This window comes from Micromys minutus, assembly GCF_963924665.1.
Source record: "Micromys minutus genome assembly, chromosome: 3".
NCBI classification, from domain to species: domain Eukaryota; kingdom Metazoa; phylum Chordata; class Mammalia; order Rodentia; family Muridae; genus Micromys; species Micromys minutus.
Genome location: NC_137972.1, coordinates 70,325,736 through 70,353,249, shown reverse-complemented (window position 1 = coordinate 70,353,249; position 27,514 = coordinate 70,325,736).

Genomic DNA, 27,514 nt, shown 5'->3' with positions numbered 1-27,514 from the left:
CCATTGGCCCCTAAAAACAGAAAACAAAAAGCATTCTCTGGATGAATGTCAGTAATGACATCTCTGCATTTGGATGAAATGAATATGAAGTGTGAACTATGCATCGTCAGACACCAGGCATGCGGGCTTTAACATACGCTGCTATAATGCCCCACTGTGTGCTAGAGAAGAGAGGCACAGAATGAAATTTTTTCTTCAACTGGCATGTAATACAGTCCTGTAAAATCAGAGTCCATTCATTATTAAACTATTTAATTGCTTTTATCCAAATACCCAACAGGGGAAGAGACTTCAGATTGGATTCAAATATCATATTGGATCAGCGTTTCTTGTGAAGAAAATGTACATGCTGACTGCAGCCTTGACAGCACTCTAGGGTTTTGGCTCCCTGGATCGGGGTCTTAAGGAGAAGAGGAGACTCTTATTGACTCTACGTGGTTAAATAATGGGGACTCAAGGGGAAAAAGAAGGCATTCTAAGGAAAAGTGGGGATAGGGAATTGTTTCTAAGTAGAGACATTGCCAGCATTCAATTCAAGTGGTCCAATGTACCTTGGGAAGAGGATAGAAGTTATGCAGCTGCTTTGAGGATTGGTGTCATGGGAGAGCAGCTGTCCCCTCCTTAGATGGATCCTCACATGACCCCAAATGAGGAACTGTGATAGGATAAAAGAATAGATCTATGGAGAACAACCTCAGAGGAGCAGTGAAAAGGAGCTATGTGTTTGTCTTTTCTCTGAAGGACACAGAGGAGGGGAAACATGGATGGAGAGCTTTTCAAGAAGTTCTGTAGCATTGTTCTGAGTCAGCTAGGTTGTTGAGATCCAAGTCTCTCACTGTTTTCCTTGCCTGGATGTCTAAGACAGTGTCTTTTCCTTGGCTGTGGAGCATCCACTGTGAACCAGGCATCTTGCTTACATAGCTCATGCATTCCTGCTCATCTGCTGCCTATCACCTGTGAGCACTGGAGCTGCATCACTTTCTCTACCTTCCCCTGCCTTCCCTCAACTTCTCTAGCTTCTGGACCATAACCAGCCATTTTGCCGCATAATAAGGTGGCTCAGTTGCCTTGGGCACACATATCATCCCGTTCACAACCAGCGAGGGCTCATATAGATATCGCCCCATCCAGTCTTCTCTAGCTAACATGTTCCTGACATCTACCTCCCAACCCTGACCACCTGACACCTGCCTTACAGACTGAAGAGCCGGCATTAGATCTGCAAACAGAGTGAGCAACCTTGTGGGAACTGCTCTAGCAGCTCTGACTGTTGCATAGCACTCAACCACGTGGACTGTAGGAGGCACAGCACTGCCCGAGCTCAAATGGTTCCACTAAATTCCACTCTGCACAGCATTAAATATGCTCCGGTCAGCACTTTATCACAGCAGTAGGCAATTTAGCTCAACTATAGGCTAATTAATGTCAATGTTCTGAGTGTGTTCCACTGAAGCTAGGTAAGCTATGATACTCATCAGCTCACAGGTACTCAGTGTGCTTTTCACCTCAAATAGTTTCAATTATAAGTTTATTTGCACAGAACCCCATTATAAGCCAAGGAATACCTGTACAGGTATTTATATGATTATGTTTATATGTGTATGAAGATTTGTACACATTGTATTTATCTACGCACATTCCCACCCACCCCCTTTTTAGCCTAGCTTTGACTCACATAGAAAGGCAACCGAAGGTAGCACTGGGGGTTATTCAGTATAAATGCTTAATGACCGTGAAAATATAGCTGGCATTTATTGGACACGTTTTCAAGCAGGGCACTTTACATAATCTTACTAATCCCAACCAGAGCCATAGGAATGACAACAATTACCTCTGGTTTGTAACAGATTATTTTAGTATCTCACTAATCCAGAAAATTGAAGCATTTGACTCAATGCTGTGACCCAGTAATGCTGGGTTACTACTGGCTGGCCACTAGCATATGCGTCTCTACCAGAAATGGAAGGAAGGCACCACATAGCACAGTTTAGGACCTGGTGAATGAAGAATCTTGATTCCATGAATAGAAACAAGGCATAGCAAGGAAGGGGACATGAATGTATTTGACTGCTGGTAGGAAAATGACACTTGTCTATGTGTGGGGGTCAGGGGAACATATTTGGGACATATAGACATTGTCAGAATGAGAAGAAAATAGAGGTAGACATTCATATTCAGGTATGAAATTGTGTATTAATTTCACTTCATAATTGATATTTCATTTGTCTTAAAATTATATGAAGGTGTTATTGCCTTGTGAATTATCTGATGCTGGATAGTAAATCACAAATAAAAATACCAAATGAGGCATTATTTTAAGTCCAGTTCTTTGGGGAAGGAGAAATAGTTTAGCTCTTCAGTAGGAACGAAAACGGTCTTCTTGAAGCAATGGAGGCCTTTAGGCCAACACTTTCAGGCCGGCTGGAACAGCGTGCCCAGAGTCAAGCAGTCATCTCTGTAAACTCTGAGTAACCTGGAAGAAACCAGACACCAGACAGGATGCAGGAGCCAGGACCAGCCTGATGGCCAGGTGATACGGCTTATAAAGACAGAGGCCAAGAGGCCAGAGCATGGGAAATGAAATGGGCTAGCAGCAGGTCAAAAGAGCGGGAGGGACAGTAAAAGTTGAGTGATTTCTTGTGTGATTACCGGTTTATTTGGTGTTATCTGGCGTTAGAGGGAAACATAATAGGGGGGACCCAGTGTCTAGGCCCTCTTCGAATGCCTCCCCAAGTTTTATAGGCTAGAGCAGCCCCGAACAGGTTGTAAGGAAAGATTATTATTTTAACCCATTGACCCAACTCCACTAAAAGAAATAAATGACCAAATGCCCCCTATCTGTGATTGCTAACATATGGCGATGGGGAGAACGGGGTTTTCTAAATCTTCTCACAGATGGGTGTCAGTAGCCAAGGGATGCCACTGTCTGACGGTACATACAGTTCACCAGTGAGCGCTCATACAGGGCTGTGTATTTACAGTCATCTTAGAGTTTATGACCCCGATATTGTTTCACATTCTCCCACTTTCCTTGAATAGGAATTTTCAGATGATCACACATATGCATGCGTGCGAGTGCACACACACACACACACACACACACACACACACACACATACACACACACCTTTTTCTGCAGAGTATGTTTTGATTGGAAATTTCGTTAATGTGAGAAAGGCTCAATGTTAGCTGCTGATTATTCAAATCTCCTTGCTCCACTGCATAATGGGTAGATTTTGCACTTTTTCAGTAGAGTGTGTTTTTGAATGTTCTAAAAGGAAAAAAGCCTAAAGTCCAGTGCTTCATGCTTCACACATTTGTAAAGATGTGAAGAAAAGTTTTGAAAAGCTCACAATGGAGTTCAGTCAGGAAGCTTGCCGGCCCTGCTCAATGGACATGTTCACTGTTTTTCTGACATCATCGAAAATATTCATAATTGTATATTTAAAAAGAACCTTTGACACACAGAGATCATTTAAAATATTTAGACATTGTTTCTCACATTGTCTTTAAAAATCAGTATTTGTAACTATAAATCCCAAGATTTTTTTTTTTTAATTTAGGAATTAATATAAGCTTTGGGCCAAAAAAAAAAAAAAAAAAAAAAAAAAAAAACCTCCAGTAAAGAAACCTAAGCCGCTCTAAATTCACAATGGAATAGAAGTGTACATCCTCACTTCCTCCCATTCAAAGGATGGCCTCGAGGCTGAGCAAAGAAAACAAAGCTGATACTTAGGGGGAAAAACCTGAGTGGTTCTAATGCATTTGGGAGCAGGTGTCGGGCAGCCAAATGGAACGTTGGGGTCACTGGGAAGGAATGTCAGAGCTGAGTTATTAAGTTTAAGCAGAAATTATGGCCTGAAAAGTTTATCTTCGAATGAATTAAGGATGTGCTGAGGAGTGGGTGAAATATTTTCTCTCGGAGTCCCGGGGTTAGCCAGCAGGTTGGGATCCTGCATCTGGCACTGATTATGGGTGCTTTAGGTGGCAGGTGGCTTTAGGAAATGGAGCCTCACGGAGCTCTTAAAATATTTTCCTGGGAAGGGTAAATAATTCGATGCCTTGCCGGCTTCCCTTCTGCAGGCTGTTTGAAATACTCAAGCACGTCCTAAGCCACATCAAAGCAGTTCCGTGCTCCGCAAAGACAAACACCCTCTGCTCTGACACTTGGCTCCGGCCCTTTCACTTCCGGCGTTTTGAAATCTGTCCAGTGCGCAACCGGGAGAGATCAGTTACAGGACCCTGTTGTGATATTTACGCAACTAATATTTATCAGTTGTCTTTTTAATACCGACTTCCATAAGCCTGAAACGTTTTATTGCCCAATTAGTTCCTTTGAATAGCCACAGATGTTGAGCCTGGAAGAATAGCTTTAGCTTTGACGCCAAAAGTGACCTGGTGACGAGTCATCTCAACTTCTGCAAATAAAAAGGAATGCCCTTTGGTCAGAAATCATTCCGATGAGATCAAAGATGATGGGTAATTGATTTATTCATAAGTATTTTGCATTGATTTGATCTTTAATTTTGGCTTTTTGGGGTTTGGGGGAGGTTTGCTTTTCGGTTTTGTTTTGTTTTTGTTTTCCTTTAAATTTTACTTAAAGGATACTTTCTTTGATGTAACAAACCTGCAGCAGTCCACCCTGCCCGGTTGGATGCATCTCAATTAGAAAAAGTTGCATCAAAAGATTTGCCTGATGATCAGCCAACTTAAATGAATGCTCAAGAATCTCTAGTAAACCCGTTGTTTCTGCTTCAGAATGAGTTACTATTCAGCGCCCTGGAGTTACGGGTGAGTTATTACCCTAGACAGTTTCCCTGTGTCTTTTTGTAAAACCACAAATGCATCTGGAGTACAAACATTTCTGATGTGAATTTCACTCTTATTTCTATTCTTTTTCTGTTTTGAAACCAATCTCTGTTTTTTTAATTATGTCTACAAGGAGCTCCTCACTGAGTAATTTCTTAGTAGATCTGGTACAGCAGATACCTGCCCCCCCCCCCCCCCGTCTCAAATTGTGTTTTTGGAGCAAATGTCATCTTCTTTTTTTTTTTTTTTTTTTTTTTTTTTTTTGCACAGGGTCATTTGCACACATCTCTGAACACAGACAAGGTAGTTTTATAAAGTACTGCTGAACATTTGGGATGATGAAACATCTCAGGGGCCTCGGAGGTCAATGAAAGCACAAAAATTTTCAAGCACAGGACCAGTCACATCAAAGTCACCTGGGACTACTTTTAAGAAAAGATCCCTGGGTCTTTTCACAAGAGTAATTTAGCAGGTGTGTCAGTCAGTTTGACGTCACTACGAGAAATATCCGGAGTAATCAATTCACAGAGAGAAAAAGGTATACTTCAGCAGACAGTTTTGGAGGTTTCCATCTGTGGTTGGCACATTGCTTTGCATCCTGTGGTGAGGCCACATGTCAGGGTGGGAGTGGAGGGTAGGGGGAGCCTGCTCACTGGAAATCCAGGAAGCCAAAGAGGGGTGAAGGAAATAGTGTGGAGCCCAAGGTCCTCTCCCAATGCTTCTCTGTAGATTCCACTTTTCAAAGGTTCCAAGTTTCCCACCTGCATCACAAACAGGGAAGCAGTTTTTAACAGTGGGGTATTTATGTAAGTCACAGGAGGAGAGCTCTTTCAAGAGTGCGGGGCCTTTTTAAATGTCAGGTGATGTGTCTCTGCATAGCTCTTACAGGTCATTGATATGGGCACAACTCTAGTAGATTTGAGAACTGATCTGACTTCATTTTCATGATGTAAACCCCTCAATGTAGCCCCAGAGATGATTCCTTATGTCTAGGTAAATGTAAACTCAGAAAGTATGGCATAAATTTCTCTTGCTTTATACCCAGAGTGGAAAATTTATGTAAACTCTCAAAGTTATGAAACTGATTAGAAGGACCAATTAGAGCTGCCAGGATTTCCTCATTTGCCAGCATCTTCTAGGGGTTCTGGGCACTATCTGCATCTTTCTCGAATAATATCCCTGGTTCCTAAGTTTCCCACACTGTAATTTTAGTCTGATCTTCTAGCCTTAAGAACACACATCATCCTTACAATGCCAAGGTAAACAGAAAACACCAGAATAATGGTGCTGTCATGAAGGAGTCTCAAACTGGAAATATCACTTAGCAAAACCTGTCACATGCAAGTACAGCTTTAAATAACTGTTAAAGAATGCACTTTCCAGTTATTGATCACCGGAGGAAATTTTTGTATTCGTATACATTCATAAATTATTAAGAATACTGATGGACTGCTTATCAAATTAGAAACTTCAGAGAATTCCACTGTGCTGTAACATTACCCCAGGGAGAGGTTTGCCTTTTCTGAAGAGCCTGCACAGTTTATAATTAACGTGTTTCCCACTTTTTGCCTCCTGCCCCAGTTTTGCACAGCATTCATTAAGCAGAACCCAACGGCATTGAGCTTGTCTGTTTCCCTTACTCATTAATGGCACACACGTCTCGAAGCAATCCAGGTGAGACCTCAGAGTCATGTTTTCAATATTTTAGAAAATTTTTAACTTCCTAAGGAAAATGTAAGAAGGAAACTTAAGCATTCCCACTCACTCCCTTGGCTGCTATGAGCATCTGCAACACATAACACATCAGTTATTCTACAGAGGATTCTCCATCAAGACATTGTTATCCAAAAACTTTATATCACAGGTTACTGTCATTCTCAGCCCTGCGAATTCTAGTTTTAATAAAGAGGTAATGACCTGTACCTACCATTCTAATAATGTACAAAATATATCTGCTGTTATACAAATCCTCTGTGTTCTGGTTGGCCATGTCTCTCTCATCCCCAAGTCCTGCCAACCACTGACTTTCGTTGCCTTTACCATTTTGTGTTTCCTATGGTTTGTCCTCATCAGACTGGCCTCCTATACATAGTAGTGAGGACTAGGATTTCCTTCATATCTCTGTGGCTTAATAAGGTCACTTTTTTTTCTAGGACTAAATATTATCACTCGTCTGGATGCACTAGTGTATTAATCCATTCATCTACTAATGGACATCTGGATTGCTTCCAGGATGTTGGACTGTCTGCCAACAATGAATGGAGCTACTGTAAACACCCACATACAGACTTTGAGCGAACATAGCTTCCAACTCCTTTGGGTAAGTACCAAGAATTGTCATCACTGAACCATATGGTAAGACTATGTTTAGTTTTATCAGAAATTATCCGACTGTCTTCCAGCATGGCTCACCATTCTTGCACTAAGAGTTATTGCTGCTCAGTGTCCTCCTGGCGTTTGCTATTGTTAGCATTCTGCATTTTAGACACACAGCAGTGCACTGATCATGCTTTCGTTAGTATTTCATTGATGGAATATTAGAAGAAACATCTTTCTTGAGTTTATGTGCCTCTTTCTGCTCCTGTCCTGCCCAGGGATTTAGTCAGGTGTTTGGACCAATTTTTTGTTGCATGTTATGTCTTGATATATTTTGGAAACCAACCCTATCTCAGACACCTCTTCTTCAAATATCTTTTTATTGTCTCTCTAGACACTATCTTAAACAGAGCAAAGTAAATAAATCAGTAAATTTCACTGAAGTCTAGTATATCCAAGAAGTTCAGCCTTCAGTGATATAGCTAATGTCATTGTCAAATCTAGGATTATTGGATATTTATTTTCTATGTAATGATTTAGAAAATTGTAGTTTTAAATTTTAAATTTAGGTCTGTAAAACTATCTTAAAGTAAATTTTAAGAGTGTAAAGTTCGTGTCTAGATTCATATTAAATGGTGGATACTTAATTATTCCATTATCCCTTAGTGAAAAATAAATGATTTGTTCCTTATGTTGCCTCTTCTCTGCCAAAGATCATTTGATCAATTGTTTATTTTCCTTTGATTCCCTTTGAGATTTCTAAACTACTGATCTGTCTGTATATTCTTTTCACCAACACCTGACTGCATTGTCTGCTGTAACTTTATAATATGCTCTGAAGTCAGCTAACACTACTAGCCCTCCAAAATATTTTATTAGTTGTTTTGAGCCTTTTTGTTGCATCTTAGGATGAACTCATAGTACCCAAACATACTTTGTTTTAACACTTCTTAAAATGGAAGTCCACTTAGATCAAATCCTTTCTGTATTTATGTCTAAAGACAGTTCCTTCCACTTTGAAGGCTAATTCTTCTAAGTACAAATCGGTATCTTTCTCCCTTAGGTCCTGGACCTTTAATTTCACAGCATTCTCTTCTGTCTGGAACACTCTTGGAAGAAGACATATGTCTCTTAGACTCTGCAGGTAAGTCAACTAGCATTTAGTAGGCCACCTCTTGCCCCTTCCCCAGCCACCTTCTTCAAGGCTTTGTTTAATTATCACTTATTGTCTGCACTGTGCTTAGCACAATATGTTGGGAATGTTCCCAGCTCCATGTTGCTAAGATTTCTTGATTTATAGCCTATTGTCTAACATTAATTTAGGTAATTCTCAGTCAGTGTTAAAGTATTTTACTTGTTTTTTTTCTGTGGTATTGAAAATGAAGCCTGAGGGCTCTAGATAAGTAATCTACCATGGAGCTACTGAGCTATGCTCCAAGATCGCTGTTACCTCATGCCATCATTATCCTCCCCACTCCTTTTTGTTTCTCAAGTAATTGCATATTCTATGTATATACTATATGTTCATATGTTATGTTATATATATTTCATATTTCATGAGAAAATTGGAACTAATATAATATACAAGATTTATCCCTTATGATTAACTCTCACAGTATCCAAACGTAATTCTTTTAACACTTCTTAGAGTGGAAGTCTATTTGGATAAACACACACACACACACACATATACATACATATATATATATATATATACATACGTACATACATACATACATACATATGAACCTTTATAGTCATAGATCTTGGATATTTTTCTTTATTATTTGTTTGCTGTTTGCTTGTTTGTTCTCTCTCTCTCTCTCTCTCTCTCTCTCTCTCTCTCTCTCTCTCTCTCTCTCTCTCTCTCTCTCTCTCCCATGTCTTTTTCTTCTACTTGCAACTGTGCAAGTTTCCATTGAGATATTCTGAAAAGCAAACACATTTTTCTCAGCTGTCAGTAAAATGACTCTACTCAGCCCATCAAAGGCAATCTTCATTTCTCCTGCAAAGTGTTTTTTCTTCAGCATTCTTTCTTTTTCTTTCCTAGGACTTTTACCTCTCTCCTTCCATTGCCCTCTGCTGTTTCATGCTGTCTACTGGATCTATTGGGGTCCTTCGCATACAGATTGTAGAGCCACAATGTTTTTAAACTTCAAGTAGATATCCTAGTGTACCTGAGTCTGTTCCTGCTCCTTGTTTTGTACACATTTGTGGGAAATTAAATTAATTTGTCACTAGGTCCCCAAAAATTTGCTGGTAAAGCAGAGGAGATGTGCTCTGAATGGCTGCTCTGGAGCTAGTGATCCTGTGTGGCATATGCCTCTCAGACTCTTTTCTACAATGGTCCTTCAGGGAAAGCTTTGAGTCTGTCTTTCCCTGCACCAGTTCCATCAAAGGCTTTTAAAAAAATGGATATTTTATTTATTTACATTTTAAATGTTATTCATTCCTCTTCCTGGTTTCTCCTCCACAAACCCCCATTCCATCCTCCCTCCCTTCTACTTCTATGAGGGTGCTTCCTCCACCCACCCACCTACTCCTGCCTCACTCCCCTAGCCTTCCCCTACATACAACCTCCACAGGACCAAGAGACTCCCCTCCCATTGATGTCAGAAAATCCTCTTCTAAATTTGCAGCTGGAGCCATGGGTTTCTTCATGTACACTCTTTGGTTGGTAGTTTAGTTCCTGGGAGCTCTGGAAAACTGGGGGATGCCAAAAAAGCAAGAGCTCCCAGGATCCAACAGGGCTGACATTAGCTGAAATACCCAACAAAGAGGAGGGAGAACCAATAGAGACCACAGAGGTTAGGCATGACCCCCAGTTGAGGGATGGGGCCACCCACCCATTTCAAAAATATTAACCCAGAATTTCTCCTGTCTCTAAAAAAAAGGCCACCCAGAGACTACCCCACCTAGGGATCCATCCCATCTGCAGACACCAAACCCAAACACTATTGCTGATACACAGAAGCACTTGCAGAGAGGAGCCTGGTATAGTTGTTCCCTAAGAGGCTCTGCTAGAACCTGACCAATACAGATGCAGATGCTGGCAACCAACTATCAGACTGAGCACAGGGACCCCAATGAAGGAGATACAAGATGGACTGAAAGAGCTGAAGGGGTTTGCAATCCCATAGAAAGAACCAAGACTTTTCTTCTAGCTATCTTCTTCAATTAATTGTGGTTCTCTCTCTCTCTCTCTCTCTCTCTCTCTCTCTCTCTCTCTCTCTCTCTCTCTCTCTCTCTCTCCTCTCCCTCTCCCTCTCCCTCTCCCTCTCCCTCTCCCTCTCCCTCTCCCTCTCCCTCTCCCTCTCTCTCTTCCTCCCTCCCTCCTAACCTCCACCCCCTTCTCTCTTTCTCTAACTTTGAAGTCAACAGCTAATTTCCAATTCTCATATAGAGTGAAAAGGAGATAGTGATCTTCAGTTTGGTGTTTAGCTTTTCTAGTTGGGGTGGAGAGGCTAGGCAAGCTCCTTACATGCTGGACTGGAAAGCAGAAGACAACCTCAGAGTAGCTTTTAAGATGTTGCTGTCTTCACTTTGCAACTGAGTGCAGAGCACGAGTGGCCATGGCATTGTTCAGCCCTAAATGAGCCACCTAAATCACACTCCCATCATCCATGTGGCTCTGAGGAATTGCAGGGAGGGCGGGGGGGGGGGTGAAAAGATAAAAAATGTCAGAAATCAGAAAAGATTATTGAAAAATGGTGTCTTCTCTTCACGGCAGGGCCTTTGAACACATGAACTCACCGTGGCTGTGATTGCCTACATAATAAGACAGATGCAAGATCCAGCCAGTCAGAATTTAAGCATAGGCAGGGACAGGCTTATAAAGCCCTAGCTGAGGTGCTTTTACAGTTGGAGGTAGGAGTAGGGAGAGTCAGTTCTTAAGGAAAAGGCCTCTGTAAATTGTCCATGCTCTGGTGGATAGCTCCAGCTCCATGCACATAAGGAACTTTTGATTGGACTGAGTCAATGATGGAAAAGAAGGACATGAATGTGGGAGGGGAGCATGGAGGCTAAGGAAAGAGTCTAAGGGGAAGTTAGGGTTGATAGTGTCAAAATACATCATGTATATGTATGAAATTCTGAATGGATAAAAAGGGACAGAGGGCAAGAAGAGCTAGGCTTGGGCTTGGGTGACAGCTCAGTGGGTAAAGCACTTACTATGCAAATGGGAAGTCCTGAGAGCAGATCCCCAGAACACATGCGAAGTCACACTTCTTAGTTTGTGTCAATAATCCTAATGCTTCCTTAGACAGATGGGGGGTGGGGTTAACACAGAAAAGTGCCTGGAAGCTCATAGGCCAGCTAACCTGACATTTTTAGCAGAGAACAAGAGGTCCTGTCTCAAACAAAGCAGAACGTGAAGGTGTCTTTTCTCCTTTCCATTTGCTTCCTAACATGTGTGTAACACATACACACAGGCACACACTGGTACACACACACACACACACACACACACACACACACACACACACACACATAAACTTGGGCACATATACTGATATTAAAACAATCAGTGTCCTTCCTGGGCTACATGGAAGTAAGCCATGTGAGTTCAAAGAGCTAGCCTTTGCATTCTTTTCTGGGATGAACACAGGTCTAGATTTTCAACTGCATTCTGAATTTAATAAACAGCTTACCATGCAACCCTCTGGGGAAATGTATTTTTTTCTGGAACTGGATACAATAGACTATTTCTAAATATATATTTAATTTGTTTAAAGGTGGGAAAGGAGCAGAATTTTTACTCACTGAAGAGTTTTTGTTAGCACAGTGAAGATCTTAGTCTCATAATCAAAATAATAGGCATGATTTTGACAATACAGCCACAATCTAATAAAAACGCATAGATGAATAATTAAAATGATAAACACTAATTTTTAGCTGAAGCAATAGCACTGGGCTGAAATTATGGGGTCCTAAGACCTGGTAAAGGGAAGTAGATAATTAGCTCTCTGTCTGTCTGATAAAAAGAGCTATGGATCCTGGAAGAACAAGGTGCAGTGACCACTGGGGACAGTAGACACTAACAGGTGTGTTGAAGGAAAAGAAAAAAAAATTGTTTTTCCTTTTTTTCTTTGCCTTCTCAAACCAGTCCCAGGGAACCCTACCTGCATAAGAGTAGTAACCACAAAACCAATATCAGCCCAAAATCATTCTAGAAGCAGGCTTCTTCCCTCTCCAGAGTGGTTTTGATTGAAGAAGATGAGCTGCTCACTTCTGCCCCTGGCTCCATGGTAGTTCATTCTCTGCAACAGACTCTCTGATAGGACTGTGCCTGCCTTCCTGTATGTTCTGGTTCTAAATGACTATCATTGACACTTGGGTTCTACCTTAGCTTCTCTTTCTGGTGTTGTGGTAAAGCAATAAGGCAAAGGCAAAACAAAGGAGGAAAGCCTTATTCTACATCCAATCAAATTTCAGTCCACCATGGTGAAGAGACGTGGGGACTGGAGCTTGCAGGAGTGAGTCAGTTTGCACACATGGTTAAGAAGCAGAGGGACAAAGACATGTCTGATGTTGCTCATACGGCTCCATGTCAATTAAGAAGGGTTTCCTCATGTCAACTAATGTAATCAAGATAATCCCCCACATGAACACCCAAAGGTTCATTCCCAGATGAGATCCTAGTGTCTGTCAAGTTGACAACATTAACCATCTAAGGACTTATCCCATCTATCAAGTAGGGTCTGCCTTAAGCATCCTTCGTGGCTCCTCAGAAGGGAACCACAAGAACATGGGAGGGGTTGGATCACTCTCTACTTTCAGTTTATAATTTTAATTTTATTATACAAAAGTTAAAACTAAGTGAAACACTACAGTGAGCCTGAATTTGAGAAACATTTGGTTCCCAGGTAAAACTAAACACCACGCTTGTTCTTGAAGCACAGAGTGAGACAGTGAAGTGAGGTAGGGCCCTAGACACAACACTAGAAATGATGGAGCACCTTCAAAAGGTCTCTTTAAGCCACTTACTTGAGACTCATCTTCTCCCTGGGCCCACAGTCCAGGACAGCTAGGGATAACTTAGCAGTTGTGAAGTGGAGTCAGTTTCTCGAATCTTTATAAATGAATATAAATGTTAATGATGACTTCTTACTTGAAATAAGCCAAGACATCCCTGAACCATCAGCAGGATGTCCATGTAGCTTGATTTTCCTCTTAGCTAATGGAATGATTGCATAGAGGTGCAAACTTCCAAACATCAATGTCCCACGGGCAGAACAGAAACTACATGGCCTTTTATGACATGCCAAAAGTCACAGCGTGTCATTCTTACCATGCCCTGATGGTTAAAGCTGTCATAGTTCCTCCCAAGAGCACAAAGAAGAGACTTAATTTCTCAAGTGAGGGACTCTTGAGACTCGTTAAAAACTCCATGCACCATGATCTTATCAGTCTCATGTATAAAGAAACCGAGGCATAAGGCCATTGCTGACCCAGAATTAAATCATCTAACCCTAAGGCTAATGCCTGTGACTTCAGAACAACTCAACCTCTGCAATGTTCAAATCTTAATAAATATATCTATATGTCTTACGATTTATTGAACTTTTAGATCTACCCTTTCTTCCATAAGATTCTCTTACAGCATATAGCCTCACTTAACTATCAACCCTGAGAACTTGTGATGAATCGTTGAGTCTTTCTCTCTTCTTCCCCCACCCTCCATGCTTACCTATGAGGTAGATTGGTTTGATTCTACAGGCATGAGCTGCCTGCAAGATTTGACATGTTCTCACTGTTCCAGCTCTCTTGTCTCCACAGGTGACATTAGAATAATCTCAAATGTCTATTCATTTATCCCATGGACATTACCGCCCCAAAAGCAAAGTGAGCCATGGAATGGTCAGTGCCCTTTTATGCACAAGCTCCAGTGGTAATCAGCTTACTGGTTTCACCATTGTGTTCGTATTCCATCAACACATGGCATAACTGTTGGGATTCTGTAAACCCCACCCCTCAGTTACCCTGCAATAGCCAGGTATGCTCCGCCCCAGTGACCTGACACTATAAAAAAGGCTGCTTGGCTCCTCCCACCCCCCCCTCTCTCTCTCTCTATCTATCTATCTATCTATCTATCTATCTATCTATCTATCTATCTATCTGCCTCTACTACCCTCTTAACTCCCCCATGACCTGAATAAACTCTATTCTGTACTATACTGTCATTGTGTGGCTGGTCCCTTAGGGGGAAGGGATTTCCAGCATGAGCCCCCCAGAGGCATCTCCCTTGCCCCCAGGCCTCTGTGCACCCCCATGAGCCATACCGCACCTCCATTCTCTTCGTCCTTTTCCTAATATTGGTGCCAAATCCCAGGACGTCATCTTTAACAATAACTAGAAAAATTAGGCACCTTCCATGGTAATGTCCTTTGCTGTGAACCTAGAATATACCTGATTGACCATGGCCTCTGGCTTCTTCCCTCCTAGGGTCTTTCTGAGTTTCCCAGGCCCAGAATTTCCTGCTTTTGTGAAGACTACATACTTCTGTCCCATATTCTAACCACAAGGCTTTATCAGCCCCTCCCTTGTTCCACCCACAATGGGGGCCCAGAGCTCCTCTGACAAGGTTCCAAACTCAGAAGCATTCAAATATTTCTTCACAACTGGAAGGACAAAATGTCTGCAGCCTAGGACTAAGCTCAGGACTCTGCTCTCTTAAGTGTTGAGGTAATCGATTCAAACCTAGACCACCTTCACCAGGACCCCCACCACATCCATTAGTTTTCCTTCTGAATATTTCTCGAAATTCCCTCACACTCTGCGTGAACTCTGGGTCTTTACCACGTCTTCCCTATAATTGTCTAAACAGACACATGTAAAGATCCCAGATGTGCAGGGACAGGAACCTCAGCCCATAGGGATCAAGCTCATGACCCCGTGCCTCCTCACCAAGAATGCCCAGTCTTACTTGTATCATGGGGTAGATCCCGTGCTAAGATGGAACTTGACAACCAAGAAAGAGACAATATACCAAAACCTTCCATCTGAAGCAAAAAGATTGACTAGAACCCTTGACCTGCCACTCCTTAAAAACCTATGGTGGTCATCCGTGAGCTCCATTTTCTTCTCACTCTGTAAAGATCTCTACGGTGATTGCGTATACAACACCCCCATCTCCTTGCTGCTGATCTTACACAGACTCTAAACTCCTGGGTGTTACAGGATGTCAGCAGATATCACAGTGTGTCATATCCCTCTATGTTTTGTTTATCCTCTTGTCTGCTTAAGAATTCTCTGTTCCTCTCAACTGGACATTGGAAACTTTGTAATAGATATAATCACAGTGTGCATTGAACAGCCCCAAGCCCCACCTTTCACAAGCCTCTAGGTGCCTATGCTCTGTGAGCAATACCAAGCTGTGACTCATCACTGTTTTCTAACTCCAGGGGTCCTTCTCCAGACTAAGGGCCTGTATACACTGACAGCTTGAGTTTAATCTATCTTTGTATCTGTGGTCCCTGGCAGATGTACACACTCAGAACATATGTGCTGGATACAGGCACACATGATGGGTAATTCAAGTGAGAAAGCACTCCACGGCTGAACAAGGGAATGCCTCTTTATTTTTCTCTTTTCTTTTTTTCCCCTCACATTTCAGCTGGTCCTGGGCTAGACACTGCTGGGACTTTCAGAGAGCTGCTTTGTCTCAGGTCCCTAGAGAACCCTTTACTCCACCCATACAAAACATCATGTGATCCTGTGGGACGCCAAAGGCACCTGAATTGCTTCACGGTCACAATGAGCATCCGTTATCCCAACAGTAGACGAGAACAGATGCGGAAGTTAATAGAGTTTTCTGGATGACAGAATGCTAGGTAAATGGATCCATGCTTCATTATATAGATTCCAAAACGTGGAGAGATGAAGAGAGGTCTGCGCTAAGCTGTGACAGCCATAATCTAGTTGCACGGCCGAGCCACCCTCCCTGATTGCTACCCTGATCACAGGAATCAGAATTTGAGATACCAAGAGATGCCCATACAAACACTCAATTAGCATTCCAAAACACACAGTTTGAAAGAACCAGCATGGTCGCACCATTTTAAAGGAGAAATCTTGTCCCTACCTGCTTCTTTCATTGTCTAGAGCTGTGTACCACCCTCCATGAGATGCCTGGAAATGCTCGACCTTCCCATGCATCTGAGTATGTTTTCTGCCTAGAGCCACCTAGTACTCCTCTGCTTTCTGTCTAAAACTCTCGTTCTAGGAATTATCCCCTCTTTTCACATGTGAGAGGTAATTTGTTACACAACTTATTAATTTATATTTTTATAAAAATTGGTGTGATAGCTGTCTCGGACTTGAAAGGGATAAGACCTGGCTACGGGTTCTACTGCAAATCTATGAATGAAATCCTAGCACTTACCACAAGCCCACAGAGCATCTGCTGTTACAGACACAAAAAACCCACCTGCACATTTCTCACTCACCATGGCTGTTTGGATGTGGATAATAGGTATCCAGGCAGTTGATCTGCAGACAAAGTCACATAGCAATACTACTGAACAGTAAAATGCATTTGAGCCTTTGGGAAATGGGAAGAAAAGCTCTTCCTCATTCTCTTTCTCCCTCCCTCCCTCCCTCCTTCCCTCTCTCCCTCCCCCCCCCCTCTGTGTGGTTTCATACGTTTTCAACTAAGAACCATGTTCATACACGTTCACAGTAGCCTATGTGAGCAATGTCCTTCAGGTGGCTTTAATTTGCTTTGTAAATACAAATTTAATTGGTATTTAAGGGACTGTTCTAAATCACCAACACCCTCCTCTGCCTGAGCCCGAGTAATCTCATTTCTACAGAGCACGTTGGGTTTTGCCAGACAGATCTCCGAGGACTGTCCTGTGTGTCAGCATCGGTGAAAATGAGTTTGGAAGCAGAGTCACACCCCCACGCATGCGTGGAATCCCAATAAACCACATTTCATACATCTGCCCATGTCTTGCTGCTGATGGCTAATATATTCTTTTGCTTCTGGCTAAAAAAAAGGTGGTGAGAAACCACTGGTGCATAATGATAGCATGACTCCTCAAGAAACCAAATTGGGAAAAGAGACATACATCTCATGAACATGCCAGGGGACCTCTAACTGTTGTCATCCTTCAATCTGCAGCCAACTGGGAACAATGGACCCCCAAACTGTCCAGGGATTGAAACATTCTCTCATTTTAAGGGTGGAAAATTAAAATTTAACTCCTTGACAAGAAGGGAATTTGCCTGCTTAGCGCCACTAAATATTTTAGCTAGGCACTAAATAGTATCTGATTAAAATCACTCCCTGGGGGGAATGTGTTAGCCTCCCTGTCTGCTCCTACTGTGTTGTGGATAATTTGTGATACATGGGCATCTTTCTGTATTTAGATGTCTAACTGAGAGTGAGAAAGGAAATCATATGGTGAGACAACAGTGTTTGCAGGGTAGGATGAGCCTGTTTGGGGAGGAGCAAGTCACCAGTAAGTCTACTCCTGGCAGAAGCCTGGTGAATCACCAGACCCATCTCATTCCCAGCTGGCCAACTATTTGAAGGGAGGAAGACATTCCTGGGGACTTCAGCAGCTATTTATATTCATCACTGATCTGCCCTTCCTCACTAAGCCGCAGTTTCACATTCAATCCTGTGCTATGCAGACTATAGCAAAAGACAATACAAATTATGATGACAAAATGGTTTTGCTTGGGTTCCTTGGTTTGGTTTTCTGCTACTTAGAAGAGTTTGTGTTGATGACACCTTTATGTGTACAAGGCTCATGTTCATGGACAGTGCTAGTTTCTGGACAATCTGGAAACGAATGTCCCTCTATATGAAATGCAGCCCGGTACCCATTTTTCTCTGATATCCCCACACCTTCTAGGGTAAGATGCCCGATCACCTTTGGAAATGCTGAATGAACTGAGTTAGGCAAAGAACGTGACTCAGTGCATCGGCCGCCTTAGAATAGTCTGAATCCACATGATGGCATTACAGTATGCTAGGCACTGACATTCATTTCTGTAAAGCGTTCTCACACTCTGTTCCACACCCTCAAATGCCAAACAGTGTGCCTGCCAACTGTTGAGTGCTTGCCAAAGGAGAAGCATCACAGGCCTTTGCTGGTTTTGATAGAGGTCAAACGTGTCTGTGAGTCACATTGCTTGTCTGTTTCTGAGGGGCACACACATCACCAACACCTATGCATTTCCTAGACTTCTAAGAAGCGGGTTGGGAGAAGGGACCATGCTGGAGAAACAGTGTGCACATCCAAAAGGAAAAAAAAGAAGAAAAAGGAAAAGAAAAAAAAAGTGTAAGAAGGGAGCATGTGCAAGGCTCACTGAGGACACAGAAGGACCAAGGTCTCAGGGTGGCTATGCCGACATCTGTTACAATCCACCTAGTTTGCTCAGTGCTTGGTGGTCCCTTTCTTCAGCCTCTCCTGTGCCCTTCAGACGCAACCCTGGAATGTGGAGCTATCACTTCTTCAAAAACAGTGAATTGTGGCTGTGGCTCTATTGGGGTAAGTGTAGTACTTTCCTGCAGGGTCTACTCTCAGGATATTTCTATACAACCATCTGTTTCCAACCACATCATTGCTCACAAACCCTTGTCCTCAACTGCACCATCACACATATACACAGTGTGTGCATTCCAATAGTGAACATGTATTCGCTTCAATTAGCCAAATTACTAGGGGCCACAAGTAAACTAATAACTTGTAAATATTTTTGCCACTTGGATAAGAGGAACACAATTGACTTTGATACAAAACTTCCCTTTACTGCCCATGGTCCCTTTCTCTTCCTTTTCTAACTCAAGGGTAGAGACATGCTATTCTGGTTTGCTTTTCTGTTGCTGTGCTTAAACACTGACCAAAACCAACTTAAGAAGGAAAGAGTTTCTTTCCTCTTATAAAGTCCAGGTCACAGCCCAAAGGAAGTCGGGACAGGAACACAAAGCCTGTATTCAGGACCTGGAGCAGAGACAATGATGAAATTTTGTTTGCTGGCTTACTTCCAGTGTTTGCTCAACTTGCTTTCTTATACATCCCGGGTTACCAGCTGAGGGGCAGCACTGCTCATAGTCAACTTGGCCCCTCCCACATTAGTCACTAGACATAAAACTGCCCACACATATACCCACAAACCAACTGTAATTAATATGTCATTATATCATGACCATTAATAGAAATTTCAAGATATTTTGATGGTTGACATTTTGTAGTGACTTGAATTGCAAATTCAAATGAGAATTTATCATTTTGAATATGATTATACTTTAGTTTTTAATGATTTAGATCATTATTACAGCACAACAAAATTCAACGACAGCTTCTACAAAAAATAGATTTTGCTACCCACAAATACTTAATTACAACCTTAAAAATGTATTCGTATACTTTTATGCAAAAATGCTGAAAATTTGTACATTTATCTTTGTTTTTTAAAATAAATTTTTTCAATAAAAAATAGATTTTGCAGAAGCTATGGCAAGAAAATATAAAACAATATATGCTGATTTATGAATATGTCGCATCCAATCTATGCATAAAGACCTTATTTAATATAGTATATGAAAAAATAGATAGTACAAACATAATGCATATTTAAGATATTTTATTAAAACTCAGCAGAAGTTAGTATTATAAATATTAGTAACTCAGTATTATTTGGCAGGTTTAAAATTTTGGTTTAAATATATTGTGACAACAGGTTTTTACAAATAAAATTTTTCACCCAAGTCATAATTTTTTCAGATTATTTTTGTTAATTTATTTAATCACTTTAAATCCTAATCACAGTGCCCCCTCCTTCCTCTCCTCTCTGTCCCCCCTTTACGAATCCCTGTCCTACCCTTACAAACCCATACGCTATTAACTCCACTACTTCTTTTAAGAGAATGAGAAGCCCCCCTTGGGTACCAGCCTGCCCTGGGACATCCAGTAAAAGCAGGACCAAGCCCATCCTCTTTCACTGAAGCCTAATAAGCCAGTCCAGCTAGGGGAAGGGGACCCAATGGCAGGCAATAGAGTCAGAGACAATCACCACTCTAATTGTTAGAAGACCCACAGAAAGACCAAGCTTCACATCTGCTACAAATGTGGAGGGGGCCTAAGTCCACCATCCCTTACATGCTCTTTGGTTGTTCAGTCTCTCTGAGCCCCCATGGACCCAGGTTAGTTAACTCTGTAGGTCTTGTGGTGTTCTTCAACACTCTGGCTTGCTCAATGCTATCCCCCATCCATCAACAAAATTTCCCGAGCTCTGATGTTTGATGTTTGGCTGTGGTTCTCTGCACGTTTCCATCCTCTGCTGGATGAAGCTACTCTAAACACAGTTATGCTAGGATCCTGTCTGCAAGCATGGCGTCAGGGGCTGTCTCTCTCACATGGGATGGGTCTCAGTTTGGGTCATTTGTTGGCTGTACTCTCCATCTCTGTTCCCTTTAACCTCTGCTCATTTGTAGGAGAAACAAATTTGGGGTCAAGGGTTCTCTGGGTGGGATGATGCCCCCCTCCCTCTCCTAGACATCTCACCTGGCTACAGGAGATGGCCGCTTCAGTCACCACACCCTTGCTGGTAGGAGTCTCAGCCAGGTTCACCTCATAGACGCCTGATAGTAACCAGTGTTCGTGTGTTGCGGTAAAAAAATTTTTTTTGCATAAAAGTATACAAATACATTTTTGTTAGTGCTTGGCTTTTTTTCCCAAAGGTTTGATAGTGTGCATTAAGGTCTTACTAGTTACAATGAGCATAAAGTACATGTAAAACAGGATGTAACCCGGAATTAGCCAAAGTTTTCTTGGTGTGTAAGGATTGAGCATAATGGTTTTTGTTGTTGTTTTCTTGAACAACTCAGTCTGTGAGTTGTTTCTGGGGTGTTCAGAGCGGTAAATATTAAATGGAGGACTTACACTTTTATCAGTCTCCACGGCCAAACTCCGCAGACGCTGTTCTAGTGTGGAGCCAAGCATTCGGACTCTGTCACTTGATCTACAAGCCGGTTCCCTTCCCAGGCGGTTCACTCCGCCCACTTTGTTGCTTCGGTCCCGGGTGGATACGACAGCCCCAACATGTTTCTTTCCTCCACTGCTCAGCACACGCATGACTCTAAGGCCAGGTTGCTTTTCATGCAGGTTTATATATTAAATTCTCAAACCACAAACTCTCTACACAATCAATTACATCCGAAGGACAAAGATACAAACTGCCCTTCTATATAAGATAAAATGGCCCACAGAAACCCTTAAAATATTCATATCTACCTGTCGCCAATTAAGTTCACCTGGATCCAGATCCTCTTTCTCCACCTCCATCTTGATTCCTTTCCCAAATACCCTTTCTGCCTCCTGCCTCTACTTCCGCTCTCCGTCCTTTCTCCACCTGCCCAATCAGATTGCCTTAACATAAATCTACATTCATGCATATCACACTCATTCATTTTAGCAGGTATTTTGCACTTACTTTATTTATGGATCACTTATTATCTAATTCCCCTTCTTGTTAGATCTCTAAGTTGACCCTCTGTTAGGAAAAGCCACTGTGATCTTCATTGCATTTCTGCTATTACTGAGAAACTGTCTCTGTGCTATGTGTATCTAGAAACAGGAATATTGGGACCTGAGGAGTATGGTCCTTTATTTGACTCATTATATTACACAACATGATGTCACATGTTTGAAGTATGAATGCATGCAGATCAATGTATACTAATTTCAGATATATTTTATACAATACAAATTAAAATTAATGGGAAAATAACACAGCAAGCGTGGTTATTCTTTTCTAGAATAGTTTAAGAAATGGTATACCTTAAATTTCAGTTTATGGGAGATATAGATATTTTCATATTTTTATCTATAGCATTTTGTATAACTAAACTATTTCCTAGAAAGTTATAAAATAAATATTAAAAAACTTAGAGAAGCTTCAGAGAGTTCAGAATCAAAATGTAGCCAGAATTTAGGTAGATAAGCAGCAGTGTCCACAGGGTTGGCAAACATAAAAATATAATAATTTGTAGAGCTGTAAATTGATGCAATCTAGATTATATACTTCTCACTAGATTGTACCCTCAGAGGAAGAAATTGCTTTCAAGCTAAAAGACTTCATGGTTTTTGCAGCCATTTGTGTCACTGATGCCTCCTTTGAACTTCAAAGCAACAGCCATAAGGATCTGGTACAATAGGGGAAAAAAGTGATTACTTTCTGCATTTATCTCAAGGCAAAGGATCAATTGGGATGAGGCTGGGGCACAGTGTGCCCCTTAGTTCACAGAACACTGATAGCAAAAGGTGCTGTATATGGATGCCCAGCATCTAATCCTCTACACTTGGGAACCACCAGCAACTAAAGAAAATCCTGAAGGCAAAACTTAAACCTCTGCTGAACAAGGACAACAATGCCCATGCTAACATGAACAGGAAAACTCCAGGAAGCCACCACCCTGTACATAGTACTTTTGGCAAGGAAGGAACACCAAAAGTGGGAGAAATGGCTCTCTCCAGAAAAGAGCACACCAACTGGTTATTCAATACCACATGAACACTGAAAACATGCATACAAATAACATTATGCAGATAAAACATGCTACATTTATGTATTTAGGAATACACATGAATGTACACATACATTCATGTAGGCAACAGCAGCTAGTGAAAAGGAGTCCATCCATGAAATTGAAAGAGAGCAATGAAGACACTATGAGAGGGTTTGGAAAGAGCAAAGGGGGGAGAGAAATGAGAAAAATTATGTTATAATCTCAAAAATAAAGAAAACAATCTGTTTTAACAATAAGTAAACTGAGTTGGTGACTAATAGAGTGCTTACTCAACATTAGCAGGACCCTCAACTCAATTCTCAGCACTGAAGAATCAAAGCAACACATTATCTGTTAATAGGTTAGAGTGGTTCATAACATTCATATGTAGAAGAAGAAACTTAGAACTACCCTGTCTTCTACATGATCCAATTATGTAGCTATGTCGTCATTGGAGATACCCTGCTCACCCCAGAGACAGGTAGGATACTTCTTGCCACATCTCCACAGAAAACTCAGAAAGGAGTCAAACAATTACTGTCTTCCAAAGAGTTGTTGTGTATGAAATTTGTTTAAGACAGTGGTTCTCAAACTTCCTGACACTGAAACACTTTAATATAGATCCTCATGTTTTAGTGGCCCTAACTATAAAATTATTTCCCTGATACCTTATAACTCTAACTTTACTACTGCTATAAATGATAATGTAAACATCTGATATGTGACCTCCAAAGGGGTCACAACCCACAGATTGGGAAACACTGGTTTAAAACTCCATTAATCAAGTCTCACGGGTTCTTCTTACAGGACTAGACTAATTCCAAGGAAGGAGCCAAAAAGAATTTGATGGCAAGCCCTAAGACAGAACGGCTACATATCTTTCTAATAAATATTCAGACTAGATTAGAGCAGAAACATGTTCTAAATACACCCCTGCCCTATCAGGAGCAAGAAGATTATAAACAAAACCCGAGCCTGGATTCTGAACATTTTTAACCTCTAAGGGGCTGGGGAGATTTAAAACTGTTCTCTGAGGAAAAGTAGAAGAGCCTACAAGAAAGTTAGAGAATCTTCTGCTCATGAGCTGCGCAGACTCTCCTTTGACAGAGTTGGGAAGCAGAGAAAGCAGACATCAGAGTGTCAGAACACGCAGATATATAAGTGAAGAGTGTAGGCCGTTGACCTACATTTCCCTACAGATTCACAGCGCCCCAAAATTCCAAGTGTGTGGCATCTTCTAATACACCAGCCCTGCCACAAGATCATTAAGCCCACACTGGTTTCTATTCTTTGATGTCCCTGCTTTCATCTTAGCTGCCCCTCTGTAAGAGATCAGCCTAGTGAAGTCTCTCATAGAAGGTGTCACCCTATTTGGTCTATCCAGCCTTTGTCAGGCACTAGATCAAAAAGAAAGGAACAGTAAGAGATGCTACAAAGTAAGACTGCAGTCTTTCAAGACACATTTCCCTCCAGCTGTGGGTATGAGGAGTGCCCCTGCAAACCGATAGAAGCAACCACACAGCATGCCCAGGTGACATGCTACGTTCCTTGGACGCAGAATGTGCTGAATATGACAATTCCTCCAGGCCACCTGGACTGCTTCTAAGTGTGGAAGCCTCAAATGTAGTTCAAATGATTCGGTCTAACCAGACATAGAAATTAACTTTTCCAGACCCCATATTCAACTCAGTAAAGTAAATGACATATTTACTTTGATTCCGGCTCTAAACACAGAATACTCAGTCACCCCTACTATATTCTGAATGGCCATTGTTGGTGCAAGTCAACAAATAGAAGAAATATTGAGTTTCTTTAAGAGGAACTAGGGATTACCAAAGGCCAAAGAACTAAAGGAACTCAGAGCATTATAAACACTATTCAGTTTTTTCCCCAATTCATCCTGATGTAATTTTCATGAGAATCCTGTTTCAAGGAAACCCTAATGCACTAATTGTAGATCGATGCCACAAAAATCAAACAGTCATGAGAACAGAAGGTCGAAAAGGGATGGGTATTAGATAGGGGCAACTTGAGCTGAAGAGGATATATGAGGTGATGCTTCACATGTCTCTGGTTTAAGTTCTGTCTTCATGAAAAATGGCCAACTATATATTGTTCCAGGGCAACAGAAACACAAAAATTGTGGGTCACAATATGCTTAGTTGTTTCTGCATACAGTTAACAGTTTGATTGCAATTTGAAAATGACTTTATTCCTCACGTTCTGAAACAGGGTGAAGAGACAGCAGGGGAGGATTTGCATGGAGGTGTTGCTAAAGTGCACAGCCACTTCACTCCATGGTCTATTTAAAATAGACAGGTAAGGGGAGAGGAAAAGATGGGTGAATGCTGTAGGAGGGAAGGATTTTCCCTGAAACTGCAGCATCTCGGTGTGGTATCTCACTGGGTTCTAAACTTCTCTGAGGTATTAGAGCCACCCACAACTCCCCGTAGAAAGGCTGCACTGCAAAGAGAAATGATCAAAAAAAATAGGAAAGTACAAAACAGTTCATCAGGCTTGAGCATGGTGTAGAAATTTAGGGAGATGTACATTTACCATGCTTTTTACATGTAGGGCACTTTAAGACTACCTTATTAAAGCTAGATTTTAGTGCTAGACTGCAATCTACAAGCTGGAATAAACCATGTTGTCTCCTAAAGTGGTTTTGGTCAGTGCTCTATCACTTGTCCCCTTAAGACTACTGTGTTTAAACAGTAAGCCTAAGAAGAGAGTTGTAAGAGAACCTCACAGGTTCTGGAGGGAGGCCAGGACCACACAACTATAGGAAAACCCAAGGCACTTGTTATCTCTGATATGTGTGCCCATTCCAAAAGCCAATATGGGTTGTTTATATTGAGAGGTGAACAACCCCCATCCCAAAGGGTTTCCATAAAGTGACATTTTTCCTTATATGGCCAATAATGTAATCATGATCCTGCTATGATCCCTTTGTGAGCCTCTGACCCCCATGATGCTACCAACACCAGACTATCTTCAAAGTCTCTGCCTCCAAGAACTAGCAACATATGCATTTTATGAGGGAAAATGTTCAGTTAATAGCACTCTGCTCTTGCCCCTGCCCAAGCCATGACCTTCTATTATGTCCTTTGCAAGTCTATGTCACTGTAGCATCAACTCTAAAGTTTAAGGTCCAAAGACTCCTTAAATATCACAAAATCAAGCATGTGTAAAAATGTAGGTGTGATCAATCCTGAGGCAGAATTCTTCCCTAGCAAACTTTATGCAACCAAACAAAATATAAAGATGGAAAAAAACCATAGACTAGAGAATGCCATACCCAAAGGGGTGAATAGCAAGGAGTGAAAGGTGACAGATACTAAACCAATCAAAATTTTGAGTCAGTTTTTCTGAAGCTTCACTGAGGTGAGACAGCATCTCCTTCCCACCACTTGGTAGTCTTGCACAGAACCTATACTTTCTGGGTCTGTATTTGTGACAGCTCTGATGATCTTAGGGGTGCTTCATATTATTTTGGGGTACCAGATGTCAAAAACAAAATGTCTCAGTGTTCCTATTTACTTTATTTCTGTCTTTCTGTCTCTCTGTTGTAACAAGCAATAGTTTTATGATACAATCCCACCTCTGCTCTTTGCCCATTGAGTTCCCATGTGACCTCAGCACAGCTTTATTAACAGGAATGCTCAGTGATGCCCTTAAAGTGATCCATAAAATGAACACTGTCAGTGTTTGCAACATTTTTTGATAGTTTATATATTTACATTTCAAATGCTATCCCCTTTCCAGGTTCTCCCCTCTCCTATCCCTCTTTCCCCTACTTCTATGAGGATGCTCTTCATCCCACACACCCACTCCCACCTCAACATCCTTGCATTCCCCTATCCTGAGGAAACTAGCTTTAACAAGACCAAGGGCTTCTCCTACTATTTATGCCAGGCAACTCCATGCTCTACTATATCAGTGAGTGTTCTTTTGTGTCTGGGTTACCTCACTCAGGATATTTTCTAGGTCCATCAATTTACCTAAGAATTTCATGAAGTCATTATTTTTAATAGCTGAGTAGTACTCCATTGTATAAATGTGCCACATTTTCTGTATCTATTCCTCTGTTGAAGGACATCTGGGTTCTTTCCAGCTTCTGGCTATTATAAATAAGATTGTTATGAACATAGTGGAGCTTGTGCCCTTCTTATATGTTGGAGCATCTTTTGGGTATATGCTCAGGAGTGATATAACTGGGTTCTCAGGTAGCACTATGTCCAGTTTTCTGAGGAACCACCAGACTGATTTAGGCTGAGAGTTGTTCAAATCTCCACGTTTTAATTGAATTTATTGAGTGTTCTGTTTTCAATTATGTTTTAGGATAAATATTCATTGGGACCACCCTTCAATGTTTGTTCAGACATCTCCTTGGCTGATGATTTAGTAGGTGAAGCACTTGCTCTACAAGCATGAAACCTTAAGTTGGAATCCACAGAACGCAGTAAAAAGTAGGCATTGGCTTTTCATGGCCATGACTAGTGCTCTTGCAGAAAGATGGGAGGAGGAGACAAGAACATCTTCTAAAAATTACAGGGCAGCTGACCTAGTGCATGTGGCTGTGTACAGCAAAAGAGAAAATCTGTTTAAAACATGGTGAAAGGTAATGAACAACATCACAGGTTATCCTTTGATTGTCACACAGAAACCATACAACATGCATAATCCCCAGTTACATACATACCAATATGCATGTATCATCCACATCTGCAAAAGTAGTCTCCTCAAGTCTTATAATTTAATTGCTTGTGTTACCCTCCATCAAAAATATCAAACAAAATTTCACCCAAGTTCTTTGATCCAGTTTTATAATATCTCACTTCGATCTGAAACTTTTCCAGTAATCTTTCC